This window comes from Trachurus japonicus, chromosome 2 (assembly GCF_045865225.1).
Source record: "Trachurus japonicus isolate A0001 chromosome 2, Traja_1.0".
Classification (NCBI taxonomy): domain Eukaryota; kingdom Metazoa; phylum Chordata; class Actinopteri; order Carangiformes; family Carangidae; genus Trachurus; species Trachurus japonicus.
In genome coordinates, this window is record NC_140908.1 from 11039754 (window position 1) to 11053084 (window position 13331).

Consider the following 13331-nt stretch of genomic DNA (forward strand, 5'->3'; position numbering starts at 1 on the left):
TTGGGTTTCAAATTAAGTTTGAACTGACGGTCAAAGTTGTCCGTCATTTGCCAGGATTTGATCCACAGACGGCTGCAGCACTGACAGCTGGAGTAACATCTAACTCAGCACCACAGCTTGTTATGTTTTTCCACCTTTGGTCTTGATCCTTGACTTTTCCTGCAATCTGCGAGGCTCATTCTCAGCCTGAGTGTAATCCCCAAACCTGAGCTGTGCACACACAGATATCTGTCCGACGGTCAAACACGTCGACCCCGGCCAAGAGGATAAATGATCCCAGCACAGGGTGGGAATCGTGGATCCATATCCTGCTATTAAGTTTAATAGTCTAATATTAATGAAGCCACTTCACCTCTCCAAAAAAACATATCATGAGCAATGAGTTTATTCTGAAAATGGCTTTAGTTTTGGCTGCAGAGAGTTAATCTTTTTCTTTTTTTTCTGTTATTCCTGCATTATTTCTGTTTCCTTCTCCGTGGCTCCAAGTTTCTCTGCTCATCTTTGCCAAACCTGGAACCCTGAACTGCTTTTCAGAATCGAGGCATGGGAACGTTACCTCAAGTACGTCAATTTCAGAAATCAGATCTTGTTTACGGACCGAGTCCAAGCAGACAGCCGGGACCTGGCCCAAGGAATTGTGGGTCATGGATTATATACAAATTGCTCACGTCTTTCGCTTTGTGGCTGGATGTACTTCCCCCTGTTTTTAGGCACTTATGAGGTGACCACTCAGTATTTCTTCTGTTTACCAAACGGGCACACACAGCAGCTATTGTATCACTGGCATCATATCACTGTGTAGTTTTTGTTTATATGCAATAAATCAAGAGATTAAAAGCTTTTTGCAAGTGAATAATAACTTATAACTTAACTATATGATACTATAACTGCTAGGCTTCCATAGGAAAGCTCAGTGTGTGTTTACACTAAATTTGCCAACCATTTTCTTTGCATTTGTGCATTCAGTTAAAGCACCACCAGGGGGCGGTGCAGTGGACGTTAACCCTCCGTAAACCTTTTTGACCTTCTGACTCTCCCATTTGTCTGTGATGAACCCAGATGACAGAGAGATAAGGATGATGAGGCCTTTGGGACACTTTTAATTCATGCTTACTTAAAAAAACATGCTTGTGCATTTCACTGTCTGTCATTTTTTAGATTTTGAAGTGCATTTTTGGGTTTGAGGACAAGGTGTAACAAAACTACATTTACTTAAGAGCTTTACTTATAATGAAACTGAAATACTTGCACATTATTGTCATACTAGTTTCTGATATATTGTAATTTTTACTTGACTACAATTATTGATGCATTTATTTGACACATGTTTGCATATTTGCATAGAAAACATGACTTTCTGATAAATCTATAAGGCTTTTTTTTTTTTTTTTTTTACAACTAAAACATCTCACAGCTGTACAGAGCTGAAATTACCAGTAGATTGACAGAAGATTAATCCGCTAGTTTGATAATCTTCTAAGTATTTCTTCAGACTAAATATCAAACATTCCATGGCTCCTGCCTCTGAAATGTGTAGATTTACTGTTTTTGTCTTGTATCATAAGGCTGTAGGCTTATATATATATATATATATATATATATATATATATATATATATAAGCATATAAGGGTCAGTTGTGGCAGAAGCATTCTGATGTTTTACTTCAGCAAAAGCAGCAACAACTTGAGTAGAAGTACTGTACAATAAGATGCAAATGTTATATTAGAGGTTTAGCATCTGTTAAAACACTAGTGACAAGGCTAGAGAGCACAGCAGCAGACTGTCTTTGGTGTGACAAAGTTATTTAGTGTCAGACTCTTTGCATGCCGTCGCGGACCATCTGTCCTCCCCTGTAACATTTCTCTGTTTAGCTTGGACACGGCAACAGGACGGTCCCCGCTCCCCTGCCAAGGAAAACCCTGTAAAAATACATTAGTTAGAACGAGGCCTGAGACCAGAGGAGGTGAGGCCCTGTGACACATGTACGAGGCTCGCCGCGCCAAGTCTGGCCAAGGCAGGAACACATTTGCACTCGCTGAACGCATCCAGATCCGAGTGTGGAGGCAAAGTGTGAAACCTGCTGCTCAGGTCTCGTGCCAGCTCCAGTGAAATCCCAAACCGAGAGAGCACTTCACGGGAAGACGCGCCCCTCTGATGTGGGCTGAAGTGACTGCAAACACCAGAGGGCTTTGGTTTAGTCCACGCAGGGAATCGTCATTTAAATTTGTGATGAAGTTGAAGTTGAAGCCTGGAGTCATTGTTTTGCTTCAGGAAGGGAGAACAGGAAGGAATGGTGTCTTGTAGTTGGTTGGGAACCAAAATGAAAAACAAAATGCATTAGACTAAACATTAGAAAATGTCTGCATATGCACAGTGTGTAGCTGTAGTCCCCAAACACTTTGTCTAAAAGAGACATCAACACACTGTGACTTCCTGCTGACCTCTCTGGACGAGAGTGGAGAGGGGAAGCTCTCCACGGGGAGTATTATTATCACATTAAAGGAATAGTCCACCACAGAGTTATACCATCAGTTCATGGGGTCTGTAATAAGAAGCAGACTCCACCACAGCGGTGGAGTGTGCAGGCATGAACGTAGTGTTGTCAGTCAAGCAAATGCTGCAGATAACAAGGTGTGTACTCCATCAGAAACCACTGAGATGGAACTCGGCCACAAGTTTGACTCGTCATTAACTTCTCAGCATCACGCTTCTTCAAAATCCACTGATTTGATTGGACTGAATCTTGATGGATCATTTATTCTCTTGGAAAATATACTTGTTCTCTTCCTTGTAGAGTTAATTCACACGGTCAGTATCCATAATGAGTGAGCCAAAGATTTATATTGACAAGGATGATGTAGTGTAAGTGTAGCATTACAGATAAGATGTTATTGGTGATCTTTAGAGATGCTGGTTGGCTGCAGCTTAGCCTCTATGTGCAGATATGAAATGGTGTGGTGGTTTCTTGTCTGTTGTTCAGTAATGGTGGAAGATGATGCAGATCTTTCACGTCCCTCACCTCTGCCATCATGTTTGTCGGTCGTTCTGAATGAGGCACATACTCTACCCTAACAGACCTGAAGATATTCACAAGATTTCCCAGCATTTTTTTTGTACCTCATATGAAAAATGCTATAAATACCAGTAGCCCAAAAAAGGAGGCAAACTGCCTCCATGCACACCTGTAGTCAATTAGTCCCTCTGCCTGCTCTATCTCATGTAACACACTCAAGTTCACTTCAATCATTTGAGTGTGAATTCTCGCACGAAGGATTACGTGAATCCACTGTACAAGGCAACACCGTGTGTGTGTGTGTGTGTGTGTGTGTATCTCATCGTGTGTGTCCCACCTTAGACACTATCACGTCTGTGTATTTGTTCAGATGTTGCAGTTAAGGAGAAGAGCTAGATGAAATTTCAGATTCGCATGTCAGCCCCTTTTCTCTTTGGCTGGTGTTAGAAACCATTCCTAACTACTTATATAACTGATTACTGTTCATATTGACTGTAGCATCATGGAGGTTAAAACCGCAATTTTAAATGAATGTTAACAAGATAGGGCTATGCAAATGTAAAGTTTCCTCCATGACTGTTGACATCCTTTCAGTATTGGTAGTTACAGATTTTAAAATCAATGTTGTATTGTGTGCTTGTATGCTACTGATTTTGAATAGTTTAAAGGGATAGTTTGGCCCATTGCCATAATCCCTATAGTCATAGCAGTAGGTTAGCAGTAGTTGTTTTCGAGGCAAATGCAGAGACTGCTTACCGAAAAACTGCCCCTGACAGGAATGCGCATCAGCTGTTTTGTATGAATTTACCTTGAAAACAACTCAGTCTTGTAATGTTCTGTTATGATCTCATAGCGTGGTGAATGTGCAGGTCACAACTTGTCCACCAGAGCGTTTTGGAGTTGTTGTATTGTGTATTTGATGAGTTTGATGAGGCAAACCAAGAAATCCCATTAGCCTCCATATAGCGTAGCTCTGAGCAGCTTGCAGCTCTGCTCCGCCGTTCTAAAAATATCTTGCACCGACAATTAAAGGTAACGAACCAGATTATGGCAATGGGCCAATTTGCCAAAATGTTGAACTATCCCTTTAACCTTCTGTTTTTTTTTTTGTTTTTGTTTTTCAAATCAGTCAATTTTATTGAGACAGATTGAAAAGCTTTACTGTTTAAAACTATTTAAAGGCAGCATGTTCCAGTGACATCAGGTCCTGTGCAGACATGACCTTACTCTAAGCTTCTCTATACAAAGTCCATCATCCCATGACAGGCAGCAGGCCTTTAGATTTATCAGCCGTAACCTTTAACAAACCTCCAATCATGAATTCTGAGGCAGCAACTTTTTCTCAATCAACACAGTCTGTGTGTAATCTCTCTGCAAGTTACTGGACCGGGCCAACACAAACTAGTCGCCCTGGCAAACGAAGAGAGAGCGCTCTCGATGCGTCAAAGCTGGACAAACAGGCCCAGGAGCTGCAGAGGAGGCCCAGACCCCACTGCAAAGACCAACAGAAGCCTTCTGCCTTTCAGTCTCCTTTTCTGCTCTGGCTACGTTCTTATTATTATTCTGTCTCTGTTTTGACTCTGTCGTTCTCCCTCTCTCTCACACTCTCATCTTTTATTCCCGTTCTTTGAGATGACATTTGCCTTTCAGACGCTCGGCGAAGCTGCCTCCTGACATCAGTATGATGGGAGGCGGGTCAGGATGAATTCATCAACACTGCAGCATTGAGTTGTGAGGCCTAAACGGAGTTGATAAAGTCTCCCGGAGACGGCTGACAGCAGCTGTTTCCTCCTCTGGAAGACATTTGGCTGGAAAATAAAGAACAGGGGACATGACAGTGTAACCTTTACAGTGTGACATAGACAGAGCTGGAAGTCAGCGGCTGAAAAAGGAACAGAGTGAGAAGAAGGGAGAAGAGTCTGGACCCTGATGGTGGTTGTGGAGGTGTAGAGCCAGCAGGTGGTTGATTTAGTATAATATTTTACTTCCAGGTCCATCAATTCATAGAATATTTACATTTTGTTTATTAAAAGTATATATGTGTTACATGTTATAATAAAACAAATACATTTTTACATATTTTCAATTAATTTTCACTATCTCAACCTTGTGTCTCAGTAGTCTGGGGTTAATTTACTTTACTGATCTATCTTACAGCATTCTCTGGGTAATTTCAACTTTAATGCAATGTTCAGTTTGTAATAGAAAACCTGTAGCAGTAACTATGATACATTTAAACACATGCTTATTAGTGATGGGCTTCCTGCCTGACTGCCATCCCACCACCAAACTGCCTGGCTCAGGCATCGGTGTCTCAGCCTGCCTGGTGAAGGAGCGCTGGGGTCAGTTCACGCCGCTCCTCAGAGGAATGCTGGGAATTGTTTGCACTGTCTGCTTCAACTTCTGTTGCCTCTTGCCCGGCTCAGTCCTGCTGTTTCTGTTGCACACACACACACACACAAAGAGACAAACGCACACACACGCATGAACCCGACGTAGTTTTGGTGTTACGGCTGTTTGTCTTAATGATGTCTGAGAAACTCCGGATGGACGTCGAGCTGTGAAAGTGTGTGTGTGAATGCCTCGGTGTAAACCCCTAATAGACAGAATCTGGGATCAACATTCAAGTTTCTGATGCTGGCAAACGCGGCGTCCTGGTCTGGTTGGCAAGGCGTAAAAGTGAGCCTGTTTTGAAGATATTAATGCAAATATTTTGCCAAGTGCAGAAATAAAACAGGGCTTTGTGGCTTTATCTGACACATAAGCAGGAAGGAATTCAGCTTTTTTCTTCAATCACATGCTCAAAAAAGGATTTCTGCTCAACATCACGCTCTCTCGCTTGACAAATGCTCCTGAAAACACATGACAAGACTCTCTAATGATACTTTCAACTGTTTCACAACATGGGGCTGAAATACCTGTGGTCTGGTGTTATTCATAGTTCAAAGCTTGTAATGTGCACTGCAAATTACCCATCACCCACCCACTACAGAATGCCCAAAATATAATAATAGACGGGGGGGTGAGAGAAATCCATCATTTGTGTGAAAATTATCTTTGAATTAGTCTGGACAGCTCTGACAGTTTTGTTTCATGGAAAAGAGGCGAGAGTTTGACTCATTGTCCAGTTTTTTCAGGCTGTGATATTTCATACCTTCATCTCCAGACACATGAATGTCAGACAGCTGCCGGTCCTGGCTCCAGAGGAATAACATGAACTTAATCACATTAGAAAATATAAGGAAATGTGTGCACAAACTGGAATATGCTGACTATTAAAGTACAGTTACAAGATCAAACCTGATGTGTTGTTTTAGAGGACAACTAAAAGCAGCATAGTTTTTTTGTTTAAAATGTATTTAATTTGGTTTAAAAATCATTGTATAAATGCTGGTGTGAGTTATGGCTGCATTAGGAAACAGAAGGCCAACGTAACTTATTAGTATAAACACAGTACAAACATTGCGAAAGGTGCAGAATATCTGAGATAAGACAAAGCAACAAGGCTGTTCAGTCTTTAAAGCCATAAAACACAATAGTTTTCATACTTTACATAGTTTTATGCAACTGTTTTTACATAGGTTACCGTATAAAGGCAGGATATGAAAGAGACACAAGCCAGGATCAAAAGACACTAATATAAAAAACACATAAACACAATGAAATGGATGATTAAAAATAAGACTCTTACAGCAGAATAAAAGTTACGGCGCAGTGCAAGCAAGTCAAAAGGTTTTCCACTTGATTTTTGAAAACATCTGCCTTTACCCTGGTGGACATGGTGTTTGTCTTATTTTTAGCCATATTAAGCATATTTGAGTGTGAGAATGAAGTTGTGCAAAACTTGTATGGTGCTCAAAGCCAATATTTATTCGATCCCCTGGACATGATGAGCTCTTGTTGCAGCCTAATTCCTGTATCCACACTGTGCTGTGCCGCTCTGCTACTACTCCCAGAGGAACTGCTGTTAAACTCATGTTTATGTTCTGTTTCATGCCGTCTGGATCCTTTTATAATTGCATTGCAGAAGAAATACTGGTATGAGACTGAAAGAACCACATCTTTGTCTTGAAACCTTCAATGTTCTCGATTCTTATTTATTTGTCAAATACGCTCAGTTTAAATCTCCTCGCTCCATTTAACAACACAAAGATTGGTACGCTTGATTTATAAACAATAACTATGATAATTAACCAGTCTGCAGAGTTTTGCATGTCATGATCACGAATTAATGAAGACACATTTTTCCCTAAGTGGTGGTAGGAAAACTTGCAAGTAGCTCCTATAAAGACCCACAAAGCTGTGTTTCCAGCTCCACCATATACCACTGAAATTAAAAGATCAATTTCAGTAGTCACTTTGAAATAACTTTATTAGAATAGAAATGATGCCCTGTTAAGTCCTGTGCCACTTCTGAGCAAACTCAAACATTTGCCCCAAACCCAGACTTTGGCCAGACTGCAGCCCAGATAATCAGACAATGACTCAGCGGCTTTTCTAGCTGTGAGCAAGCTCTTTTATGGATCCACCTAAGATTGATTAATTTACTTCCCCACCATCAAGCACCGGGGGTTTCCAATCCACACATATCTGGCCCCAGTTCCAAGGGCAGCAGAGGAATGAAACACAAGCCAAAGCCTCTGGCTCAAACGTACAGCCAAATAAATAAAACATTTGAGAGGGAGTCGCTCCTAAAGCTGCGGTATTCTCTGGTATACATGCAGTAATCTTGACGGACAGAGATTACCTCCATGTCCAAGGCCGATGGAGCGCGCTCAGAGTCGGATGACAACATAGTTGACATAATGTGGATGAAAGTGGGGAAAGTGCTATAATTCTGTGCATATGGCACGGAAAAGATGCGAGTTTTGGCTCCAGTAGAGACATTATTAGAGACCATAAATTCCAAAACGCTAAAGAGAGGAAATCATCAAGTCCACACTGATTTAAGGGCTCTGATAAAATGAGAGATTTAGTCTTTAATCTGTAATCAGTTCTTGGTATTCTGGATAATGTACACCGATAAGTATAAATGTCCTTATATTTCATGTGTGCACAGTTAATGCATTTGCTATCCTCCAGAATTATGTAAAATATATATTAAAATTGATTTTTAATTTTGCTATAATATCATCTTCTCTCATACAGATACTCTGTTGGCAAACTTTACACATTAGACCTGTCGTTTTACAGTAAGTACTAAGTTCTTTTCTGTAAATATGCATATGAGTAATACTCAGAGTGACCAAGTTTCCCTCTACTTTTAATATTATTAAAGTCCAGTCCAGTCAAATTTCTTTATGAAGGGTTTTTGGCAGGCAGGTGCGTTCAGGTATGTGTGTATGTGTGTGTGTAGGAGCTGGTGACTGACAGACTGCAGAGAGGTAGAAAAAGTAAATAGTTATGGATCATATTCACCATTTTCATAATATAATTACTTCAGTCCTGTTGTAGGTAACTTATTATGCAGCTGCCCAGAAACACAGGGACATAAGGCCATAAAAGTGCGCACAAAAGCTCTATTGATGGAGAGTTTTGGAGACATCTGAATGAACTTTGTGGCTGTTTTTTCTTTCTAAAGTCTCTTTAGACAAAGGGAGGTTAAAGTGGAACTCTAATGATGTTAGTTGTGTAATCTCGACAGCCGTTTTAGACGCAGCAAGGTTAAATAAATGCATTGATGATGTATTTTTATGTCCATTAAACGTGTCTTTAATCATCCTCAGTCACAGACCTTTTCAGGCCGCATGTTATTTGGCAGTCGATGTTTTGGAGTTCCCAGTTGTGTGAACGTGACTGCACTTACAAGTCAGACACTGATAATTGCAGTTATTCCCATTTGCAGCATAACAACAGATGCTATCAGGTGGAATTATGGGAAATGCAGGATGTAGTAATGTAGTTACAGTTTGTTTTTTTTCCTCATAGAACAGTTATACTAAATCACAATGGTTATATATATTTAAATGCCCATATTTGATCAAAACAAAGAAATTCCATGTTTATGTTTTCCACTGCATTGTGGGAAATGCAGGAAATCAATAACGCTGTTGTTAGGCAGGAGAAATGTGGGTGTGCCTAGAAAAGTTAATAACAAATCATCTGGAAACATTTTTCATCCCAAACCGATCATATCTAACAGAGCAGCCTGATGTAAAATTACTGTGAAACACGCCCAGAAACCAAAGCTCATTCAGCCACTCAGCTCAGCCAGCCGCTCGGTGTAAAATCATTAGGTTTTCCTGCTCTGCTCGGCCCAGACGATTGCATCATAGTTAAGAAAACATTAAAACAGGAAGGGATCTACAGCACGGCTGCCATCCACAGAGGTATCCGTACACATTCCACCTATTCCAAGTGCAGTGACACAGATGAGGGTGGAAAGGAGGCAAAACACATGAAGACATAGAGCACAGGGAGAGGCTGCTGTGTCCCAATACAACCCGCCATTTCTATTCCCATTCCCATTCCTATAAGCCGTCACTACAGGCTTAATGAGCACAGGAAATGTTGGCTAAGGCGGTCAGCAGCTAATGATCCTTTTCCTGTGATATCACATGGACCCGGCTTTGGTGCTATTGGTTTGCTCTGCAATTGGCCCGACTTCACCGAAGGAAAATACACAGTGACAAAGTGAATACACAGTATTTTGTTGTTTCTTCGCTGCTAAGTGGCATGACCAGTATTATGTTTGTTCAAGCTGTCCCTCCTGGCAGGCTGTGGTGAAAGGCTCTCTCACTGTGAGATCTCAATGATAATATTTGACTTTTTTGGCAGTTTGTGGCCTTTCAAAGCAAAGATTTGTTGATTGTAAGGGTTCTTTATTTTCTCTTAACTTTACCATACATCACTGTGCATTCCAGCTTTCCTGCCATATATTTTACATTATATTTTCCGTCCAAATGTTGGGTCTGCTGGTCCTGTGCTGCTACAACAAGGTATTTTGGATTGGAAACATTCTGCAATTGGCCTTTTTTAATGTCTGATGTTTTTGTCTGATGTAGCTTTTGGACCCCACAGTACCTGTCCACATGAAGCAGCAAATCTTCCATCACATTGACAACAATGCACTGTTTGGCTGCAGGAAGTTTCTACACTGGATTATCGTGCCAGTAGAGAAAACTCAAGTCCAAGACAGAAATTTGAATATTACAAGCACATGGGGAGCAGATTTCTTGTATGTTCTTGTAAATTTTTCTCAGAGTAGTGTTGTTATAATTTGTGTTTTTATATGGATCAAATCTCGGCATAATGGGAATTGCTCGTAGCGATAAATCCACAGATCATCACTGTCAATTGATTCTGCAGTTCGCCTCAGCTCCGTAAGCATCTTTGACCTCGCCTGATAGACAGTAGTAAACATCTGAATGTTGAGATCAAGGACGTCTGCAGATTTGAATCAGTCAGGGATAAAATAAAGAAAGAAAACGACCATGATGAGGTTGTTATGAACTGGGGAAATATAGTTTTCTTGCCACAGGCTCTTTGAGGGTTTCTGTGCCTTCGGTTTATCCCTTAGGATTATTTGGAGAAGCTACGTGCGTCGTAATGTTCAGCCAATTAAGCCGTCTTAAAGTCCTGCTCCACCACTGTCAGTCAGACGGCTAAATGATTTTCTTTAAGAAGTCTGGTGCAGTTCACACAGCTCTCTGGCTTTGAAGAAAAAGATGGAGACAATCCGTCATCTCCAGAACTTTTTTGTATCCGGTTGCTCCGTTGCTGGTTGTCCTTCTGCCAAATTCTCAAACCGTCCACCAAAGATGGAGAGGAACATTTCACGTTGCAGCCCCGGCTCAAAGCAGCCTCTGAGACGACCGGATTAACAGCCAGACAGAAAAATTCAGAGGTGGTCATGAGAGAGCAAACAGCTCGTCACCGCATTAAGTAACTGCTTCCAGCAGTGGGCCCGCTTGTTTCACGGTGAGGAAGTTCTGCAGACAGTGCTGACTGATGTATAACGTTAACCTCATAACACATGTATGTTGTGACTGGGAACGTATGCATAGTTCTGGCTCATTGCATTGGGACCATTAGCTTTTCTAGCCCACAGCTGTAACTGGTATTTAGTTTGCATCATGTTCATGTAATGACATCATGTAACTAAAGTCAGGAGCTGCATCTGTTGACGACTAAACACACGTTGCGCCAAAAATCTTAAAAGTGTTCTCCACAAATGACAAAAAGCAGACCTAGAACATCAGACCAGGCTGTGGTAGCCATTCACGAATTAGTGCATGTACACGTGCACTCACGTTAAACCCTTCTTTTAAGAGAATGCGTGGAAGGAAACTTTAAAGGTGTCACATATCCACAATGGCGGCTTTCCAAGAGGAGGTGACAAAAGGAAATCCCTTCATATAAGCTTGATGTATGAACATTTGAAAAATCTCATGCTGGCAAAGCAGGAAATCCACGAGGGCTCATAAATCTCTCCACACGGCTTTAGAGTCGGTCGTAGTCGAGGGCCTGCGTGATGGATGAGGACTCGGAGGTACAGCATCGATACCATTCTGCTGCATACTTTGTCAGATCTACCTCTGACCATTTGGCACACCAGGGGTATTCGTTGCCTGTAGCATATTAGCAAGCAACACAATGAGGTTCACCACTTTAAAACATGCATAGATGGAGTAATGTTTCTTTTGTGATGTCTAACAGATGTTTCTAAACTGAAATGATCAGTTTTATTGTTGTCTGTCCAAGGCTTTTGGAATTTATGTTTTTGACAGAAAAAAAACGCAAAAGATGGAGATGGTGGGGGCGGGGGGGAAATTTATGTTTGACTTTATTTTAAAAAAAGAAAGGGAAAAAAAAGCAAGATCCCTGAGGGAACATGAATACATGTTTCGAAATTCATGACAACCCACAAATAATTTTCAACATATTTAATAAAAATGAAAAATGTCAACCTCATGGTGGTGCTAGTGGAAGAGTCAGGGGATCCACTCGTAAAGATGCATCCTCTGAGGATCATGAATGTTAGTGCATGATTTCATGGTTGCTGATATATGAGCAGCATATATAGTAGGCTACATCTCAATTCTCAAGTGTGGAAAACAAGATCAAAATCCCTTTTTCCCCACAAAAGACAAGTATTTGAAGTAATTATTTTGATGTAACAGGTCGCTGGCTCCTGTTTATTCCCCTCTTCCACCTATAATTAGATGTCAGTGCCTACATTTCACTCCATAAGCAGAAAACTTTAATTGACAAGCTTTAACATTTTTCTCAGCTGATCCCATTTTTCTACCCCAAGTGCTAAACGCTCAATTATTTCCTGAGCACTCTCTCCACAGAGGGAATGTCTGCATTTTTCTGTGTCGTTATGTGACTTTATGAGATGTTCGAACAGACGGGTCCCGCGGACGGCCAAAATTGACAGCTGTGGGCCTGCTCGATGGAAAAAAATGTTGGTGCGTACAGAGAAGGCACTCGAATCTGTGGTGACAGAAGTGAAGCCAGGCCACGCTGTCGGGGTTTCTCCCCCCGTTTTTCAGTGGGTCTCGTCTTTCTTTGACTTCATTCTCTCTCTGGGTATTACCCACTGAGCAAACAAACTGTCTCATATCATAAATACTGTTGCAAATGTCCCATATGTGAAAGAAGTTACCGACCATGGCATATGTATTTACTTTGGTGGCCTGTGTGGCAGCCAACAAGAGTAGCATTACATTTCAATAGTTTGGGCAACTGTGCAACAGAATATCATGCTTTTCAAAATAAAACCAATAAGGAATATTGTGATTTGTGTCTTAGCTGACACAATACCCAGTAGTTTAGACCGTTGGATGCTGTGAATGCCACAGGAAAAGTAAACAGATATTTGAGTTGGAGCTATATAAACAGACTAACCTTTTAAATGTCAAAAATGAGCCTCCATGTTTGAGCTTTGAGAATAACAACAATAAAACCAATCAATCGTAAAGTGGTCGAGGGTAAATTAGTCCCCTGACTATTTAAATAATGAGCGAGATGCCAGGAAAAGAAACTTAAACCAGTTTTCCAATGTCCACGTCACTTCATGTTAGCGTACTATTGGTTTTGGAGCGCACCGTGCTTCTTGTTCTCGCCAAATGGTGAACGAGGTCCGTGCCCACCGACAAATTATATTCACTGTGACTGGATTCATCACATTTCAGTCAATCACAGTCATAGCTGCTGCGACGCTAGGAAAACGTTTGAGCCGCTCGACGCTGACGGAGCGTGCGTTTAGTTTTGACACCAGGATACATGGGTAATGTCATCCTGCAGACGTCCTGTAGAGGCCTCGGCCGTTAATCTCACTTTAATCTAAATACAAAACACAAACCTGCGCTA

At 41.2% G+C, this 13331-nt stretch overlaps 1 protein-coding gene across 1 annotated transcript in view; it reads left to right on the plus strand.

Moving 5' to 3' along the window:
- The window catches only part of ect2l (epithelial cell transforming 2 like), an 89381-nt gene that overhangs the window by 74578 nt on the left and 1472 nt on the right, over positions 1 to 13331 (plus strand). The window lies entirely within an intron of this gene.